This window comes from Nicotiana tabacum, chromosome 18 (genome assembly GCF_000715075.1).
Source record: "Nicotiana tabacum cultivar K326 chromosome 18, ASM71507v2, whole genome shotgun sequence".
Classification (NCBI taxonomy): domain Eukaryota; kingdom Viridiplantae; phylum Streptophyta; class Magnoliopsida; order Solanales; family Solanaceae; genus Nicotiana; species Nicotiana tabacum.
The window spans coordinates 95,564,800-95,581,910 of record NC_134097.1 but is presented as its reverse complement, the minus strand read 5'-3'; positions in this window follow the sequence as shown (position 1 = coordinate 95,581,910).

Here is a 17,111-nt window from a genome sequence, read left to right as displayed (position 1 = left end):
TTCACATCGTAACGCTATATTAAGGTGACTTGCACGCCGAATAACGGGCGTGGGGTAGAGCACCGTTGGGGATTGTGACTTGGTATGTCCCGAGAGATGTTTTTACCGTGTTTTCTACTTGAACTAAATTGAGAATCACCCTTACTTGGATTTAATTGTTACATTTGGGCTTCTTGCCAATTATTTGAATCCTTCAGGGATTGATATCACTGCTTTCGCATATTTTGCATATCATTTGACCTCAGTCCAAGGTTTTAAATACTGTTTTGCAAACTCAGCCATCTTTCTAAGATTTGAAAACTTAAATGATATTTTGGGCTGAGAACTACTGTTTTACAAATGCCCAAGGGGTTTATGATGATTTCTGGATTGAGCATGGATCGGGCTGCGCGCCGCAGCAGTGTTATATTGATATTGAGGCCGAGAGCATGGTTGATTACATTGATATTGAGGCTGAAAGCCTGGTTGATTACATTGATATTGAGGCCGAGAGCCTGGGTGATTATACTGAGATTGATATGAGGCCGAGGGCCTAGATTTGATGCCACGAGATGGCTTGATATTGCGCTTGGGCTGTAGGAGCCCCTCCGGAGTCTGCACACACCCCCAGTGAGTGCCGTCGACGATAAATAAATGGATGGCTCGGGCTGCACGCCGCAGTGGGTACTAGAGTGTACCATCATATGCATTGCATTGCACTCATGCATTTGTTTTTATCTGCTATACCTGTCTCAGTATTTGGTACTCTGACTTAATTGACCTGTTGCTTCACTATTTGTTGTTCTAAACTGCCAGTTATAGTTTGCTTTGTATTTTTCCAAAATTTCTTATTCTCAGCCTTTATTTATGTTTATTACTCACTGGGTCGGAGTACTCACATTACTCCCTGCACCTTGTGTGCAGATCCAGGTACACCAAAGGCTAAGTGAGGAATTGTTTAGCTGAGCAGGCAATATCCGGGAGTATTGAGGTAGCTGCATGGCGTTCGCAGCCTTGATCTCTCCCCTCTATCTCTATCTTTTATTCCGTATTTTTTCTAGACAGACTTGTAATAGGTGAATATTCTGTATTAGAGGCTCATATTCGTGACACCGGATTCTGTTGGGCAATGGTGTGGTATTTTAATTGAACTTCCGCAGATTTTATTATTAATTATACACTTGTATGTAATGACTTAGTAAATTCTCTGTGATATTTATCTATAATCTAAATAAGAATTTGGGATAATGTTTTTGAATGGTCGAGCTTGCCTAGTAGTGTGTTGGGCGCCATCATGACCCGGGTTGGGGTCGTGACAAGTTGGTATTAGAGCCTAGGTTAATTGGTCTCGCGAGTCATGAGCCGGTTTAGTAGAGTCTCGTGGATCGGTACGGAGACCTCTGTATTTATCCTCGAGAGGCTGCAAAACCTTTAGAAAAAGTTCACATTCTTGAATTCTTATCGTGCGTCCTTGATTCATCTTGAAAAGAAACTTTTGAAATTCCTTCCACGCGTTCGTATGTGCGCATGGACGCTCAGTATCAGATGTGCCTCGATGGCTTGTGATTCCCCGATCGAGGGGCGAGGTGTTATCTCTATGAGTTTATGGTGGGCCACTCTAAAGGACTTGAGGTTGGATCTTTGCCTATGGCGGGAGCGCCGAGGTGCTGATTATGTGAACAAGTGTTTCTGAACTTATATGTTCGGTAGTGTCCCTGTTAGTGGAAATGATGGTTGTGGCTATGTGATGAGTATGTTAGTACTGCGAGACGTATCTATATGATTTGGAAGCGACGAGAAGGGTCTGCTGAATGATGGAAGAACTAAAAGATGCTTGAAGTCCATCGTGATTCAAGTTATAGCCCGAGTTATGGGCGTGTGAAGAATCTTCTCATGCCTCCTAGTTGGGAGTGAAGTAAATTTTATGTTGCGGTATGAGTACAGACTCAGGAAGATCAAGTGACTACGTAATGCTTATGGCGGTGGAAGGTATGCAGAAATGTTAGTTCGGGGCAAAACAGGTGGGTCATCTCCTGCGGGGTGTTCTAAAGTTATGTTATCCTTATGTTATCTATTAGAAGACCTCAATTTCAAGTGAATAAAATGTGTTGAAATCTAAATTGGATCACCTAGAGAGTGGGCTTAACTGTTGTGTGAGTGAATGCAAGATTTGCAGAAGAGTTAAAAATTCTAAATGATTTGTGTTTCCACAAGCTTATGAAGGATCGAGTTTAATCTCACTATGGTATTGAGACAACAATGGAGTATATGCGTTATGAGTATAGTATGTTGTGATCTATGGCTTCGAGCCAAGTTGGGGAGCTTGCTATTGGTTAGCAGATGGTCTGGTTATGTACTATATTAGTTCCGATTTGATGCATGCTGGTGAATCAGTCCTGGTTGTGGAAATTGGGCCGAGAATGGCACGAGTGAAGGAAATTTTTTGACAAGATGTCATGAGCTCGGATGAGCAGGAGATAAGTTTCGATGTTTACGGTAAGTTGGTATTGTCTTCAGCGTCACCTAAGATCGGTGTTTTGTAAAAAGGGTTTTGCGTCCTAGTTAATAATTCTTGATCGCTCTTTAGCGTTAGTGCGACCGGTGGTTTGGATGTACGCTCCAGATATTGTTGTGATAGGTTGTGGGAGTGTGTCCCACGGGAAGATTATATAAGTGTGGCATGTGATCACTTGATTGATTAAAAATGTAAACCAAGTATAAAGTTTGCAACAATGTGATATTGAGTATAGTTTTCTATATGCTATTTTGTATGCCTTGCTTCCTGTTTTCTAAGGAAAGTCTGTATTAGTGCGTGAGATTGGTAATTCCTTCCAAAGTTCGTTTTCTTTGTTTGTATCGCGTTCGAATTGGTAGCCTGTTGGCATATTGTGGCATCATATGCGGTTTTTGATTATGTCTGGGGTGGCTTATTGCTTGAGCAGTTCGTAATGGGTGAGACGAGATCATTGAATTCGAGATCAGTGCAATTTAAGTATATGGAGTAAATTAAAGGGTTAAGACCATTGTTTGGTTCGGAATAAGGTGATAGTTCTTGCCAGAAGTATAGGCCCAATGAATTGTTGATTCGGCGGTGTTATGAATTTATACAGATCTCATCTATCGGATCGGTATTGTAAGAATTCAAACAAGACCTATGTATGTAATGCAGAGCATGGGATGTGTAATGATTTTTCTTCTAGATGGGATCAATGGAAGTTCTTGACTAGTTGAGTACGTAAACGTTCATGGTTCTGAAAGGAGGTGAAGTCCCCATGTTACCTTAGGATGGTATGGTATATGCGATATGTTGTGAAAGGTTGAGATTTGCGTGTGTAAGGTTACAATTCAGTTCTGAATGGAAATTCATAACATTCTTAGGCGGTACGGGCAGCTTTAGGTGATTAGATAAATGAGCTTCAGATGATTAGGGTGAATGATCTTCAGATGATTAAGGAAATGGTATTGCTAATTGGAAGTGATTTGATGAGAGTATATGTCTTAGAAAAAGGTAATGTGATTAAACTGATGATATTTCGGTAGTATTGCGGCATGTTCTTGGTGGGTCCACTGGTGGTATTCGGGTTTGCTTGGTAGCACAGGAAAATTTTGAGTATCTGTCGTGGAATGATTGGGTATCAAAGCTGTGCATGTATTCGCACGGTGGAAACTGGAATCAGGTTGTGCCATATGGAGTTGGAGACTGGGAGTTCTCATGTACATGCTAGGTTGTGGTGGTGGATCGTGTGTATTCGGCACCATTTAGCGGCAATCGGGAATTGGAGGCTCGAGTGGATCTTTGTTTGCTGGTATGTTAGATTTTGGATGTGATGTCGGAATTCAGACTGGTTGTCTTAGTGTTGAGTGATTCTGAACTATTGCGCTACGGGCAATACCGAAAATGCCACAGGTTGAGTGATAAAGTGCATTAGATTATGTTCTAGCAGAGTGGTTTATATTTCAAAGGACCAGCGGATATTTGGGAAGGATTGCTTTCTTAATTGGGCATTCGTAATGGAGGTCAGTGCAAAGGTTGCTATCATTAATTCAGTTCCGGTGTTGGGGAATTTTTCAGATGAGTTTCATATGGCTAGGCATGTCGCCGGGCGAGGTTGTTGATTTCGGTATTAATTTGGTGCCAGTCACCGGATCATCTGGCTCCGATAGGAGTTTTAGTAGTGGAAGTCGAGAGGGATGAGTAATTGGGTGTTGCTCGGTGAATAACGTACCGATTATGTTCTATCAGGTTTGCGTGGTATGTGTTATTCGTTTCACCATGGGTGTAATGATTTGATTTGGCTCCAGATATCAATTGCGCATGATTGTCGATTTCAAACATAGTGACTTGAGGTGTTTCCTGTGGAGTAGTATTTGGATAGGAACGCGCGTTGCAGCAAAGCTGTGTGGAAACATGACATTGCGGGTCAAATTTGTGTGTCCTGTTTCTATGATGTGAGACAAGGTCTCAGCCTTGTGTTGTGGCAGTACTGGTGAGTTTGAGGTACAGCTCTCTCAGTTGAGTCATTTTCATGAATTAAGTATGTTCGGATCGTTTCTTATTGGTGCACGTATTATGCAAGTTGTGGCTTAGGCATGTATTGATGTGTCATGTCATCTGAGTAGTGTGTTTAGTCAGAAGAGATCGTTGAAATCATTAATGAATGCGAACAGATTTGATTTCAGTATGTGTGATGGGTAAATATTGAGGTTCGGTTCTAAATTTGCTATGGTAATTACCAGGAGAGAAATGACTTCATGAATGGTTGACATAGGAAATGGTTATGATTTATTGCGTGTTTCCTTTATCATTGGCAGTATGTGAAAGTGTTGAAATGAGGCTTTAGTTGTTAAGAGGTTTCCTATCGATATTCGATTATTATGTGCAGCTACTGTGAATAGAAATTATCGTTTTGAGTGTTTGAGTTATGTGGTATATCAGATAATTGCACCTGATATTGCAGGTATGGGTTATTATAGCTGGTTCGGGCTTATTCTGAGTATGGATGTGAAGTTCTAATCTTGTGTATGATTTCAGAAGGTGCAGTGTGGTTCTATGGTTTATGGACTAGATGAATTGTGAAATTTCAGTTATGTTGTGTTATCGGACCTATGCGAGATAGGGTAGTGTGGGATCACCCATGGGTATATTCTTGGTAAAGTCGTTCAGCTATTGTTGGCTTCTAGGACAACTCTGGGTACGCTCGAGGACGAGCGTTTGTTTAAGTTGGGGAGGATGTGACGACACGACCCATCGTCTCGAGAGTTACCGCCCCGTTTTCCCCATTTTCTATTTCTTTATGCTTCATTATCAGTGTTGGGTGTGAACGAGTTGATTTGGATTGGTTTTAGTAGGAAATGAGACACTTAGTCTCTTTAAGGAAGGTTTGTTTTGGAAAAGTCAATCAGACGTTGACTTATGTATTAGAGGGCTCGGATTTGAATTCCGATGATTCGGTTAGCTTTGGGGGATGATTTGTGACTTAGGAGTATGATCGGAAGTAATTTTGGAGGTCTGGTGTAGAATTAGGCTTGAATTGGCGAAGTTAGTATTTTGGCGAATTCCGGTTGATAGGTGAGATTTTGATACGAGAGTCGGAATGGAATTCCGAGAGTTGTTGTAGCTTCGTTAGGTGATTTGGGATATGTGTACAAAATTTCAGGTCATTCGGACGTGGTTTGGTCGGGTTTTTGATCGAAAGTGTATTTCGGAAGTTTTTAGAAAATTAGGCTTGAATTCGATGAGTTTTGGGTAATTTGATGTTGTTTGAGGTGTTTTGATGATTGGAAGAGGTTTGAATAATGTTATTAATTATGTTGGCATGTTTGGTCGAGGTCCCATGAAGCTCAGATAAGTTTTGGAAGAGTTTTTGGAAGATTTTTGTCGTTTGACCATAAGCATGTAATGATCCAAAGGTCCATTTTTAGTTCTAGAGATCGAAATTTTATTTCGAGATTTCCAAAATTTAAATAATGAATTATAGGAGTAATCTGGAAAGTTTGGTCTAATTTAATCAAGTCGCGATTAGGTTTTTGACACGAAACATGAGTTAATTGTTTAACAAGCGAAATGGATATCGCACTAAGCAAACGATCTCCGAATTGAGTCTCTATTGAAGGACTATGTTTGTATCATTATTTGTGACTCATAGGAACAAGAATCATCGAATTCCGAGTTCGTATGATGGAGTTAGAGCCATTTTAGTATAAAAAAAATGCTGCAATATCTTTGGCTCCTGCTGTATTTTTTTAGCAGCGTGAACAGTAACCGTGCGTGAACAGTGACCACGCGCATGAACAGTAACAGCGCGGGTGAACAGTACTTACGAAAAATTCTGGGCAGTGAGTTTATAAAACATTTCATCCGCGATTTTGGGTCATTTTTCCTCCATTGTTGATCATTTTGAGAGCTTCTTGGTGGAGATTAAAGAGGGATTCAAGGGGGAACGACTTGAGGTAAGTTTCTTGGACTTAGAACTCATTTTTATTGTAAATTCCACCTAGAGATTCATGAAATATAAGCCTACAAATCAAGAACTAGGGCTTGAATTTTGAAACCAAACAATTAGGATTTGATGGGTCATTTGAACTCGGATTTGCGAGTTCTTGGTATGTATAGACTCGTGGCAAGACAAGGAATCCGGTGATGGTAATTTTCTGAATTTTCGAGATGTGGGACCGGGGCTCGGGTTTTGTCAAATTCGTGAATTTTGATATTTTTCGATTGCTTTCGATTGGGTATTGTCTCTTTAGCATAATGCGACATATTCGTTGTGATTTTGGGCAGATTCGTCGCACGAGGAGGGTAGTTTGAGAGGCAAGGGCATAGCGATCTAGACTTTGACCGTGTTGAGGTGAGTAATTGATGTAAATGATGTCCTGAGGGTTTGAAACCCCGGAATTTCACATCGTAACGCTATATTGAGGTGACTTACACGCCGGATAACGGGCGTGGGGTAGAGCACCGTTGGGGATTGTGACTTGGTTCGTACCGAGAGATGTTTTTACCGTGTTTTCTACTTGAACTAAATTGAGAATCATCTTTACTTGGATTTAATTGTTACATTTGAGCTTCTTGCCAATTATTTGAATCCTTCAGGGATTGATATCACTGCTTTCACATATTTTGCATATCATTTGACCTCAGTCCAAGGTTTTAAATCCTGTTTTGCAAACTCAGCCATCTTTCTAAGATTTGAAAACTTAAAATGATATTTCGGGTTGAGAACTACTGTTTTACAAATGCCCATGGGGCTTATGATGATTTCTGGACTGAGCATGGATCGGTTTGCGTGCCGCAGCTGTGTTATATTGATATTGAGGCCGAGAGCCTGGTTGATTACATTGATATTGAGGCCGAGAGCCTAGTTGATTACATTAATATTGAGGTCGAGAGCCTGGGTGATTATACTGAGATTGATGTGAGGCCGAGGGCCTAGATTTGATGCCACGAGATGACTTGATATTGCGCTTGGGCTGTAGGAGCCCCTCCGGAGTCTGCACACACCCCCAGTGAGCGCCGTCGACGATAAATAAATGGATGGCTCGGGCTGCACACCGCAGTGGGTACTAGAGTGTACCATCATATGCATTGCATTGCACTCATGCATTTGTTTTTATCTGTTATACCCGTCACAGTATTTGGTACTCTGACTTAATTGACCTGTTGCTTCACTATTTGTTGTTCTAAACTGCCAGTTATAGTTTACTATGTATTTTTCCATGATTTCTTATTCTCAGCCTTTATTTATGTTTATTACTCACTGGGTCGGAGTACTCACATTACTCCCTGCACCTTGCGTGCAGATCCAGGTACACCACAGGCTAAGTGAGGAATTATTTAGCTGAGCAGGCAGTATCCGGGAGTATTGAGGTAGCTGCATGGCGTTCGCAACCTTGATCTCTCCCCTCTATCTCTATCTTTTATTCCGTATTTTTCCTAGACAGACTTGTAATAGGTGGATATTCTGTATTAGAGGCTCATATTCGTGACACCAGATTCTGTTGGGCTATGGTGTGGTATTTTAATTGAACTTCCGCAGATTTTATTATTAATTATACACTTGTATGTAATGACTTAGTACATTCTCTATGATATTTATCTATAATTTAAATAAGAATTTGGGATAATGTTGTTGAATGTCCGGGCTTGCCTAGCAGTGTGTTGGATGCCATCATGACCAGGGTTGGGGTCGTGACAAGTTGGTATCAGAGCCTAGGTTAATTGGTCTCGCGAGTCATGATCCGGTTTAGTAGAGTCTCGCGGATCGGTACGGAGACGTCTGTATTTATCCTTGAGAGGCTGCAAAACCTTTAGGAAAACTTTACATTCTTGAATTCTTATCGTGCGTCCTTGATTCATCTTGAAAAGAAACTTTTGAAATTCCTTCCACGCGTTCGTATGCGCGCATGGGCGCTCAGTATCATATGTGCCTCGATGGCTTGTGATTCCCCGATCGAGGGGCGAGGTGTTATCTCTATGAGTTTATGGTGGGCCAGTCTAGAGGACTTGAGGTTGGATCTTTGCCTATGGCGGGAGCACTGAGGTGCTGATTGTGTAAACACGTGTTTTTGAACTTATATGTTCGGTAGTGTCCCCGTTAGTGAAGATGACGGTTATGGCTATGTGATGAGTATGTTAGTACTGCGAGGCGTATCTATATGATTTGGAAGCGACGAGAAGGGTCTGTTGAATTATGGAAGAACTAATAGATGCTTGAAGTCCATCGTGATTCAAGTTATAGCCCGAGTTATGGGCGTGTGAAGAATCTTTTCATGTCTCCTAGTTAGGAGTGAAGTAAATTTCATGTTGCGGTATGAGTACAGACTCAGGAAGATCAAGTGACTATGTAATGCTTATGGCGGTGGAAGGTATGCAGAAATGTTAGTTGGGGGCAAAACAGGTAGGTCATCCCCTGCGGGGTGTTCTAAAGTTGTGTTATCCTTATGTTATCTATTAGAAAACCTCAATTGCAAGTGAATAAAATGTGTTTAAATCTAAATTGGATCACCTAGAGAGTGGGCTTAACTGTTGTGTGAGTGAATGCGAGATTTGCAGAAGAGTTAAAAATTCTAAATGATTTGTGTTTCCACAAGCTTATGAAGGATCGAGTTTAATCTCACTATGGTATTGAGGCAACAATGGAGTATATGCGTTATGAGTATATTATGTTGTGATCTATGGCTTCGAGCCAAGTTGGGGAGCTTGCTATTTGTTAGCAGATTGTGCGGTTATGTACTATATTAGTTCCAATTTGATGCATGCTGGTGAATCAGTTCTGGTTGTGGAAATTGGGCCGAGAATGGCACGAGTGAAGGAAATTTTTTGACAAGATGTCATGAGCTCGGATGAGCAGGAGATAAGTTTCGATGTTTACGGTAAGTTGGTATTGTCTTCAGCGTCACCTAAGATCGGTGTTTTGTAAAAAGGGTTTTGCGTCCTGGTTAATAATTCTTGATCGCTCTTTAGTGTTAGTGCGACCGGTGGTTTGGATGTACGCTCTAGATATTGTTGTGGTAGGTTATGGGAGTGTGTCCCACGGGAAGATTATATAAGTGTGGCATGTGATCACTTGATTGATTAAAGATGTAAACCAAGTATGAAGTTTGCAACAGTGTCATATTGAGTATAGTTTTCTATATGCTATTTTGTATGCCTTGCTTCCTGTTTTCTAATGAAAGTCCGTATTAGTCGTGGGATTGGTAATTCCTTCCAGAGTTCGTTTTCTTTTTTTGTATCGCGTTCGAATTGGTAACCTGTTGGCATATTGGGGCATCATATGCGTCTTTTGATTATGTCTGGGGTGGCTTATTGCCTGAACAGTTCATAATGGGTGAGACGAGATCATTGAATTCGAGATCAGTGCAATCTAAGTATATGAAGTAAATTAAGGGGTTAAGACCATTGTTTGGTTCATTGTGATAGTTCTTGCCAGAAGTATAGGCCCAATGAATTATTGATTCGGCGGTGTTATGAATTTATACAGATCTCATCTGTCGTATCGGTATTGTAAAAATTTGAACAAGACCTATGTATGTCATGCAGAGCATGGGATGTGTAATGATTTTTCTTCTAGATGGGATCAATGGAAGTTCTTGACTAGTTGAGTACGTAAACGTTCATGGTTCTGAAAGAAGGTGAAGTCCTCATGTTACCTTAGGATGGTATGGTATATGCGATATGTTTTGAAGGGTTGAGATTTGCGTGTGTAAGGTTACAGTTCAGTTCTGAATGGAAATTCATAACATTCTTAGGCGGTACGGGCAGCTTTAGGTGATTAGAGATATGAGCTTCAGATGATTAGGGTGAATGATCTTCAGATGATTAGGGTGAATGATCTTTAGATGATTAAGGAAATGGTATTGCTAATTGGAAGTGATTTGATGAGAGTATATGTCTTAGAAAAAGGTAATGTGATTAAACTGATGATATTTCGGTAGTATTGCGGCATGTTCTTGGTGGGTCCACTGGTGGTATTCAGGTTTGCTTGGTAGCACAGGAAAATTTTGAGTATCTGTCGTGGAATGATTGGGTATCAAAGGTGTGCATGTATTCGCAGAGTGGAAACTGGAATCAGGTATGATGATTTGTGTGCCATATGGAGTTGGAGACTGGGAGTTCTTATGTATATGCTAGGTTGTGGTGGTGGATCATGTGTATTCGGCACCGTTTAGCGACAATCGGGATTTGGAGGCTCGAGTGGATCTTTATTTGCTGGTATGTTAGATTTTGGATGTGATGTTGGAATTCAGACTGGTTGTCTTAGTGTTGAGTAATTCTGAACTATTGCGCTACGGGCAATACCGAAAATGCCACGGGTTGAGTGATGAAGTGCATTGGATTATGTTCTAGCAGAGTGGTTTATATTTCAAAGGACCAGCGGACAGTTGGGAATGATTGCTTTCTTAATTGGGCATTCGTGATGGAGGTCAGTGCAAAGGTTGCTATCCTTAATTCAGTTCCGGTATTGGAGGACTTATTAGATGAGTTTCATATGTCTAGGCATGTCGTTGGGCGAGGTTGTTGATTTCGGTATTAATTTGGTGCCGGGCACCGGATCGTCTGGCTCTGATAGGAGTTTTAGTAGTGGAAGTCGAGTAGGATGAGTAATTGGGTGTTGCTCGGTGAATAACGTACCGGTTGTGTTCTATCAGGTTTGCGTGGTGTGTGTTATTTGTTTCATCATGGGTGTAATGATTTGCTTTGGCTCCAGACATCAATTGAGCATGGTTGTCAATTTCAAACATAGTGACTTGAGGTGTTTCCTATAGAGTAGTATTTGGATAGGAACGCGCGTTGCAGCAAAGCTGTGTGGAAACATGACATTGCGGGTCAAATTTGTGTGTCCTGTTTCTATGATGTGAGACAGGGTCTCAGCCTTGTGTTGTGGCAGTACTGGTGAGTTTGAGGTACAGCTCTCTCAGTTGAGTCATTTTCATGAATTGAGTATGTTCGGATCGTTTCTTATTGGTGCACGTATTATGCAAGTTGTGGCTTAGGCATGTATTGATGTGTCATGTCACCTGAGTAGTGTGTTTGGTCAGAAGAGATCGTTGAAATCATTAATGAATGCGAACAGATTCGATTTCAGTATGTGTGATTGGTAAATATTGAGGTTCGGTTCAAAATTTGCTATGGTAATTACCAGGAGAGAAATGACTTCATGAATGGTTGACATAGGAAATAGTTATGATTTATTGCATGTTTCCTTTATCATTGGCAGTATGTGAAAGTGTTGGAATGAGGCTTTAGTTGTTAAGAGGTTTCCTATCGATATTCGATTATTATTTGCAGCTATTGTGAATACAAATTATCGTTCCGAGTGTTTGAGTTATGTGGTATATCATATAATTGCACCTGATGTTGCAGATATGGGTTATTACAGCTAGTTCGGGCTTATTCTGAGTATGGATGTGAAGTTCTAATCTTGTGTATGATTTCGGAAGGTGCAGTGTGGTTCTATGGTTTATGGACTAGATGGATTGTGAAATTTCATTTATGTTGTGTTATCGGACCTATGCGAGATAGGGTAGTATGGGATCACCCACGGGTATATTCTTGGTAAAGTCGTTCAGCTATTGGTTGGCTTCTAGGACAACTCTGGGTACGCTCAAGGACGAGCGTTTGTTTAAGTTGGGGAGGATGTGACAACACGACCGTTGTCTCGTGAGTCACCACCCAGTTTTACCCATTTCCTATTTCTTTATGCTTCATTATCAGTGTTGGGTGTGAACGAGTTGATTTGGATTGGTTTTAGTAGGAAATGAGACACTAGTCTCTTTAAGGAAGGTTTGTTTTGGAAAAGTCAATCAGACGTTGACTTATGTGTTAGAGGGCTCGGATTTCAATCCCGATGATTCGGTTAGTTTTGGGGGATGATTTGTGACTTAGGAGTGTGATCGGAAGTAATTTTGGAGGTCCGGTGTAGAATTAGGCTTGAATTGGCGAAGTTAGTATTTTTGCGAATTCTGGTTAATAGGTGAGATTTTGATCCGAGAGTCGGAATGGAATTTCGAGAGTTGTTGTAACTTCGTTAGGTGATTTGGGATATGTGTGCAAAATTTCAGGTCATTCGGACGTGGTTTGGTCAGGTTTTTGATCGAAAGTGTATTTCGGAAGTTTTTAGAAAATTAGGCTTGAATTCGATGAGTTTGGGTAATTTGATGTTGTTTGAGGTGTTTTGATGATTGGAAGATGTTTTAATAATGTTATGAATTATGTTGGCATGTTTGGTCGGGGTCCCATGAGGCTCGGATACGTTTTGGAAAAGTTTTTGGAAGATTTTTGCCGTTTGAGCATAAGCATGTAATGATCCAAAGATCCATTTTTAGTTCTAGAGATCGAAATTTTATTTCGAGATTTCCAGAATTTAAATAATGAATTATAGGAGTGATCTGGAAAGTTTGGTCTAATTTCATCAAGTCGCAATTGGGTTTTTGACACGAAACATGAGTTAATTGTTTAACGGGCGAAATGGATATCTCACTGAGCAAACGAGCTCTGAATTGAGTTTTGATTAAAGGACTATGTTCGTATCATTATTTGTGACTCATAGGAACAAGAATCATCGAATTCCGAGTTCGTATGATGGAGTTAGAGCCATTTTAGTAAAACAAATAAATGCTGCAATTTCTTTGGCTCCTGCTGATTTTTTAGCAGCGTGAACAGTAACCGCGCGTGAACAGTAACCGCGCAGGTGAACACTGACCACACGCATGAACAGTAACAGTGCGGGTGAACAGTACTTCCGAAAAATTCTGGGCAGTGAGTTTATGAAACACTTCATCCGCGATTTTGGGTCATTTTTCCTCCATGGTTGATCATTTTGAGAGCTTCTTGGTGGAGATTAAAGAGGGATTTAAAGGGGAACGACTTGTGGTAAGTTTCTTGGACTTAGAACTCGTTTTTATTGTGAATTCCACCTAGAGATTCATGAAATATAAGCCTACAAATCAAGAACTAGGGCTTAAATTTTGAAACCAAACAATTAGGATTTGATGGGTCATTTGAACTCGGATTTGCGAGTTCTTGGTATGTATAGACTCGTGGAGAGACAAGGAATCCGGTGATGTTAATTTTCTGAGTTTTCGAGACATGGACCCAAGGCTCGGGTTTTGTCAAATTCGTGAATTTTGATATTTTTCGATTGGGTATTGTCTCTTTTGCATAATGCGACATATTCGTTGTGATTTTGGGCAAATTCGTCGCACGAGGAGGGTAATTTGAGAGGCAAGGGCATAGCGAGCTAGACTTTGACCGTCTTGAGGTGAGTAATTGATGTAAATGATGTCCTGAGGGTTTGAAACCCCGGAATTTCACATCGTAACGCTATATTGAGGTGACTTGCACGCCGGATAACGGGCGTGGGGTAGAGCACCGTTGGGGATTGTGACTTGGTCCGTCCCGAGAGATGTTTTTACCATGTTTTCTACTTGAACTAAATTGAGAATCATCCTTACTTGGATTTAATTGTTACATTTGGGTTTCTTGCCAATTATTTGAATCCTTCAGGGATTGATATCACTGCTTTCGCATATTTTGCATATAATTTGACCTCAGTCCAAGGTTTTAAATACTGTTTTGCAAACTCAGCCATCTTTCTAAGATTTGAAAACTTAAATGATATTTCTAAATGATATTTCAGGCTGAGAACTACTGTTTTACAAATGCCCAAGGGGCTTATGATGATTTCTGGACTGAGCATGGATCGGGCTGCGCGCCGCAGCAGTGTTATATTGATATTAAGGACGAGAGCCTGGTTGATTACATTGATATTGAGGTCGAGAGCCTGGTTGATTACATTGATATTGAGGCCGAGAGCCTGGGTGATTATACTGAGATTGATATGAGGCCGAGGGCCTAGATTTGATGCCACGAGATGGCTTGATATTGCGCTTGGGCTGTAGGAGCCCCTCCGGAGTCTGCACACACCCCCAGTGAGTGCCGTCGACGATAAATAAATGGATGGCTCGGGCTACACGCCGCAGTGGGTACTAGAGTGTACCATCATATGCATTGCATTGCACTCATGCATTTGTTTTTATCTGTTATACCTTTCTCAGTATTTGGTACTCTAACTTAATTGACTTGTTATTTCACTATTTGTTGTTCTAAACTGCCAGTTATAGTTTACTTTGTATTTTTCCATGATTTTTTATTCTCAGACTTTATTTATGTTTATTACTCACTGGGTCAGAGTACTCACATTACTCCCTGCACCTTGCGTGCAGATCCAGGTACACCACATGCTAAGTGAGGAATTGTTTAGCTGAGCAGGCAGTATCCGGGAGTATTGAGGTAGATGCATGGCGTTCTCAGCCTTGATGTCTCCCCTCTATCTCTATCTTTTATTCCGTATTTTTCCTAGACAGACTTGTAATAGGTGGATATTCTGTATTAGAGGCTCATATTAGTGACACCGGATTCTGTTGGGCTATGGTGTGGTATTTTAATTGAACTTCCGCAGTTTTGTTATTAATTATACACTTGTATATAATGACTCAGTAAATTCTCTATGATATTTATCTATAATCTAAATAAGAATTTGAGATAATGTTGTTGAATGGTCGGGCTTGCCTAGCAGTGTATTGGGCGCCATCATGACCGGGGTTGGGGTCGTGACAAATCTGGACCGTTGATCAATTCCAATCAACAGTCCAGATCCCCCTATACCATATTAAACCCTAATGACTACCCCCATCTCTCATTTCCCCCCTCTCATTCTCTCTCAACCAATCTCTCTATCTCTTTTTCTATATCTCTGGTTCTCTCTAGAACCTTCTCCTCTCCCCTCCTCTCCGATGGACCTTGTCCACCTTCTCCGGCCACCTCTCTCGCCGGAAACCATGGCCTCTCATCATCTCTTGGACCATGCTTCACCCCACGTCGGTTTGATACTAACCTAAGGTCCTCAGGTGAACCTGGAGCGGTTTAACTCCTACCCATGGCCCTTCATGCCATTTTTCGGCCACCTCAGGCCGTTCGAGTAAGATCTATGACTTTTCCGGCTAAAACCGATAACCTTTTAAGGTTTTCTCATCTTCTCTGGGTTCTTTGAAACCCTAACTCTTAATATTTTCCGATTTCTTTTAGATCTGTCTTAGATATGTGTATATTATGAACTTTTGTTGTTTTCCTCTAAGGTTTTTCCGATTTTTCTAAAGTAACTCTTAGTCTTCGAACCAGGGTTCCTAACCACCTTTTCAGAACGCTTCTTTCTTCTGATTTTTGTATGTTTAAAATGTTTGTTTAATTTTTCTCCTCTATTCGAGTTATTCTACTGAAAACCCTAATTTCGTCTCTTAAACTTCTCAGATCTATACAGATCTGAGAAGGGTCGAACTTATTTTTACTATTTTATGGGAAATCTCTTGATTTTCGAGTGGCTTGTCATCTTCCTAAACTAGAGTTTCAAAAAATATTTTTCTTCGAAACACTTTATGGTTTTAAGTGCTTAATCCCTTGCGTCTATGTATTTTGACTGATTTTGTGGAATTCTTCCTTGACCCTAACTAGCCTATGTCAAAAACCTTAATTTTTAGGGTTCTTCGTTTGTTTCTGTGTATTAGCATGACTTACTGATTCTCATTTTTCTTTTGAGTTCTTGTGATTTCTTGTGACTGCCTTGCCTTGATGTGCTTCTACTGAGTTTCTCAACCTAGACTTACCCCAAATTATATGTGTTTGTATTCATCTTGCATCTTTCTCACTGATTCATGTTTTGCTGGAGTTATGTGCCAATTCTTGACTACCCATGTCTTGCTCTATTTATATGTTAAACATGCTCACTCTTTTGCACGACTTTCTCTTTGATTGATTCTGAATTCCTTATTACTTGGTGTGATTTGAACATTTTCCTTTGGACCCCCCATCTCCTACCTTCCTACTTAATTTGATTAGTCACTTGCCTTAATTAATTCTCCCTTGCCTTGTCTGCATTGCTACTTAATTCTTACTAATTGTTTTCTTAGTTTGAAAACTTTCTGAACCTAGCCTTAATTACATGTTCTATACTAGTACTATTTTGAAATCTTTCCTTATTTGTTATACTCCAGCCGTGTATGATTTCTTTCATTACTTGTCACATACTCTTTACCATTTACATTGACTCCCTTAATCAAAGGGAGATTCGAACCATTTTTTATACGGAGTTCTATAATTACTGAAGAATTGATTCTTGCCTATTTTAACCAGTTTTCAAACTACTATATAAATGATTCTCTTCTACAGTCTTAAGACACGAACAATAGTTGAGAATACACACACACACACAAACTCTATCTTCTTTCTCTGCTACTTGTGCTAAGTGCTTGTCTAGCCGGCTAAAAGCCAAGGCTAGACTGTGGAACTTTACTTGCTTTAATTTATGCATTTTTGCTTCCTTAACTAGTATGTTCCTAGTTCAATTCTGAAACTCAACTCTATGTGCACCCTGTCTGTAAATCCATGTCCCCTCCTGCACTAATTTAATGGCTTATGTATTTAATTACCTTTCTTGTTTATTGCTTTATTCAGTATGCTTAAGTTTTGCCCTCTCTTGTTCAAGTGTGTAATCAGCATGTCTGGGTCTCACTTGTCTTGTATGATACTGGGACAACATATTTACTTGAGTTCTTGTTTATTTTCCTCAACTAGTATG